Raw genomic sequence first — 4988 nt, 5'->3', positions numbered from 1 at the left:
ACAATTTGCCATCTTCTGTAAACTCCATGCACCCATGGAAATAAAAACTCTGAAGGAAACTTATTTTTATGTCTTACATTTTTCATGTATGTCTGGCAGGCAAAACATGCAGATGCTCTCTACTGCACAACCTGCAGGACTCATTTTATGGCAGTTTTGAGAGTTACCTGGCTTAGCTTCATGACTATCCTTCAAATGCACCCCACATGTCTAATACCTCTTAATCATGACAAGGTGGACTTCATGAGAAAACCAGAAAGCACCCAGCACAACATGAGGGGACTTCAAGGCCACGGCTTAGCAAAAATAGCAACCATAGGTGAAACACTTCTATCCTCTGGACTCAGGATTCCCATATCACACTTTTCTGCATGTGGGGCCGGCTAACAAAGCGTTCATCTGTGTTTTCTTTCTTTTTCTCCCTTTTTCAACATGTTTCCCCCTCTCACTCTTTGTTTCTTGTTCCCACAGTTTCTTTTGACCCCAAAAGGAAAGAAAGCAGTCTCTGTCTCGAGCTGTTTCGTTTTCACTCCAAGCAGCTGAGAGGGAGGCCGAAGATATCACAGGTCACATGGGTCCCTGCAGCAGAGCTTTAATGACCGAGAGGGATGCAATTCCCTGTTATGGAGCTGGGGGTCAACACTTTTGACTACACGGACTGCACACACATGCACTCATAAAGCTATGCAGATGGAAAGTCCAAACTGGAATGCACATATGTTTCTTGTACAGAGGTTTTCTAGGCACATATAGAAGGCTGAAGCGAATACACACCCATCTTCCCTGCCTTCCCAGCCGAACACGGGCTGAAAGCTTAAGCTGGACAAAAATAAATGTGGGTAAATAAACAAAGCAGGGCATGACATGGGCTGGGAAGAGATTGGGACATCAGCAATGGAAAAAATCCTCTGTGAACCAACAATCCAACCAACACAGGGCATCATTAAAAATCTTCAGTCTTTCCCTCCCTCTGTGTCTCTGTTATTCATCCTGTTGATAAGTAGGCAAGGATTTCCAAAAGCATAATGTCCCTCCTCCTCTGCTTTAACAGTGTTTACCATATGCACAAAAATGCCTTCATTCAGACAGACTATCAACAGTTGCTTTAGGGCCCATCTCCCTCTGCAGAGTATTCCTGATTTTTTTTTTGTTCGTCATCTGAGGAGATGAATGTAGACTGACAGGACACCAGACGAGAAGACACGAGGACAGGAATTAAAAGCCAGAACAAATCTTTACAGTGAATATCACTAAAATCTGTGAGTCATGTTCTGCACCAGTGTCAGTGTCAATATTTAAATCCTTGGTAACGGAGATATCCAAATGAGCTCTTCCTGTTAGACTCAAGAAAGGTCAAAACCACCGGCCAATTAGTGCGGCTTACGCCCCTGCTGATACACACATACACACACACAAACGCACACACGCACACACACACCGCAGCATGCTGGTGAACTCCCAATTTGGCTAACTTAGCTGTCATGCTTATGGTTTTTAAGTCTCATCAACAACGCTCACTCACTTGTTCATTCCCTTGCTCAACCCGCAGTCGCTGATTGCTGCACACACACGCGCGCACGCGCATGCGCATACACACACACACACACACACAGCTTTAACTCAAAACATGCCAGCCTATCTCAGCAATTACCAGAGCTGTCTGTGATAAAGTGGTGACTCCTTTAGTCAGGAGAGACAGTCACAGTCTCTGTAATGTTTAAAGGATGCAGTTGGATCCTGTTATCCTGAATGACTCACACAGACTACATGAGTATTTGGTGAAGTGCAGAGGCTGCAGGAGGGAAACCAGAGGTCTGGGCTCAAGGGCCACAAAACTCTAACAAGAGATTACTCACTTACAAACTACTTAACTTTTTGTTTTTTGGCTTGTCGCAAGGGAATGTATTTAAGTTCCCAAGGTCCTATGTTCCCCAGTCCAGTATTCTGTTGAGACATAATACCTGTCTATTGTGTTCATGCTACTCTCCTGTCACTCTCTGTCCCTTAAATGGCTGTGGTTTTCCATGCATGTGAATAATACATAAGACATCAGACAAAGAGCCAAAAATAGATTCAACTCTATGATTAAAATTGACAAGTAAGAATGTGTGTAAAGGGTTTGGACCCCATTTCCAGGTCTATTTTCCTAACCCTCACCTGTTTTGCGATGGGAATAGTAGATTTTTATGGATATTTTACCATTCCCTAACCTTTGGCCTCTTACCCAACCTTAAGCTGTTGAAAAAACAGAATTATGCCCAGCCGTAGACTTGTTTTAACCCTCAGTTAATCCCTTTTTTAATTCTTAAAGTTGCTTGTTATTTTTTCAAGTAACAGTTCTTTAATTTTTGGGGGCTGTAATTAATTAGGGAACTGCTGTCCTGACAGAGAGAGCAACAAAATTTAGACAAAGACGTGTCAGTACAATTTCATCACGGTCAGGGTAATACAATTTCTGGTTCCCTATCTAACCAAGGTCATATTAAGCAAATATAGAACTAGGGAACAAGGAACCATGGGAACAAAGAGCCTGAGAATATAGAGTCCTTCGAGAGCTCATATGTAGACTGGTTAACCTAGAACCCTGGAAGCATAGGACTCTGGGAACACAGGACCCTAAAAGAGCATACAGAACTGGGAACCATCAGACCCTGGGAACACAGAATGACCCCAATGTGATTTCTAATGCCTTGGCACTGAAATGCAAAAAAAAAACTAAACTGTGGCTAACATGTTTGAACCGCAATGAGTGACATATTCCTTTACATCACTGCAACAATCAGCAAGAAATTTAACCAAGTGGTTTCCATTTGACAGGAAGTCTGTAGAGTGAGGGGAATGTTGGGTCAGCTGTGATGTTGAGCTGCGTGTTGAGAAAACACGGACATATGGTGCACTTTTTTTCTGCCATTACTCCATCATTCCATCTCCTCATCACTTCCTTTGTTCTGTTTCTGTTACAAAAATATAAGTACCATGGCCTTCGGGGAAAATGCTCCAACAAGGGAAGAACACAGCTTAAATAGCATCAGAGAAAGAAAAAGCAGACTGTTTCTTCACTGTCACTCTTTCATCCAGAATGCATTCTCTGTCCTAAAAATAAAGAGGGGTTGGGGAGCCGGACTGTAACCGCAACTGTCCTGATGAAAGGCTTTTATGTTGGAGAAACATCAGGAGGGGTTTGTTGCTCTTCCTCTAGTCCCAGCATCCTTCCCCACTTCCCCTCTATCTATCTGTACTTGATTGGACATCCTCTTCTTGTAAAGAGGAGCAGCAGCAGTGCAAACAGTTCACAGCTTAGTACTATGTAAAATGTACTCTGACATGTTCAGTGGATAAGGACGAGAGACACAGGGGAATCCTGATACACGGAGGGGAAGCAGGGATTGTCATTACTGTGATACAAAGATCTGCTCTGCCAACATACAACATCTGTAGGATGGCTTATCAGCCAACCATTTTTCCAGTCGGTACTATTAGAGTTTAAGTCTATTGGTCTACTCATCAGTCACTATAGTGAGGAGTCACATCTGTCTATCTGAATAACAAGTAACAATTCTGTTAGGGTCAAAATCTGGAATAACATTTTCCAGCTTGTTAACCTTGAAATCCCACCACATCTAAATATTTAGACTATTTATGGATTACTCAATAAAACTAATGAGTTTAAGTTATCTAAAATTAAGAAAATAAGTAGCTATTTTGTACAGTGACAATAATACAGTAAAAAGTCTGAATGATTTATTGTTTTTATATAAAAATCCCAATTTCCAATCTGGAGAACCACAATTTAACATTTACACAAGCAATACACAAGCAAACCAACCAAAAACATAATTTCCTTTGCATGAGTAGCTACTGGTTACTGTGTGGTTAATATTACAGTGTTGGTACATTTGGCCACAAACGGTTTTGTGAAAGATAAATCACCATTGTGTACCATCAGAACAGCAGTGTTTGTATCCATGTGAAACCAAGTCATCTTCAAGAGATTTTTGTTACTATCTTTCTTTTCCAAAATCTAACATCCATAACTACACTTGCCTTAATCTAACCAATGTAACTTTATGTTAACTTTACATTTAGTAACAACATCCTTTGTGTTTAGAACTATCTTGTAGGTTTGTACAAAATAAGCACACTTTATAATGCTTATGAGCTCATTCATTGGTAAACTGATTTATTCTAATCTCATTAAGAAACCTTTCAGTAAATTGGTCACACTTGGTCTTCTTTTGGGATAACTGTTAGCCATTCAACTGTGTCCAGTCCAAGCCTATCACTCAGTCAGTCTACTTGTTAACACGCAAATAAGAGTCCAAGAGTTTCGTCCATGCAGTCATCGAAAGAAGCAGCCTGTGAGTCTGTGAGCTAAGATTTTCAGTGAAACGGTCAGGCATGCAGATTTTTTTTCCCAACTAGCGGAAATGCCTCTTCTTGCCTAATTAGACAGACAGGCCAGTCACCTCGTCACAGGCTATATTTCACTAATTTTAATCCTTCCTCCTCCTCCCACTGTTCCCCAACCTTCCCTCCATCTCTTTAGCCCCCCCCCCCCCCCCCCCCCCCCCTTAGGTCCCCATGGACCAAATTTTCCACTTGGGTTCAAAGATAAGGAAGAACTGTTCTCTGAGAGAAGAACATGCTGAAATAAAACTATTTATGTCCTTCAGTTCTTCTGTGTGTGTGTGTGTGTGTGTGTGTGTGTGTGTGTGTGTGTGTGTGTGTGTGTGTGTGTGTGTGTGTGTGTGTATGTTTTTAATCGAATAGAGATAGGTCAGCTGGAGGCTGTGGGCAAAGAGAGGGAACACAGTGACAGATGGGACCAAGAAAACAACAAGAAAACATGAACTGTAAATAGACTACCTATAATCTCCAATCATTCTCGTGAGAGTCTGAGAATTAAATGAGGGTTTTTCCAGAGAACAAAAGCAGACCCACTGACGGGATACTAGACAGTGTTGTAATGAGATGATTTGTCACCGAGC

This window comes from Plectropomus leopardus, chromosome 8 (assembly GCF_008729295.1).
Source record: "Plectropomus leopardus isolate mb chromosome 8, YSFRI_Pleo_2.0, whole genome shotgun sequence".
Lineage (NCBI taxonomy): Eukaryota > Metazoa > Chordata > Actinopteri > Perciformes > Serranidae > Plectropomus > Plectropomus leopardus.
Note: the sequence above shows the minus strand (reverse complement) of the source record.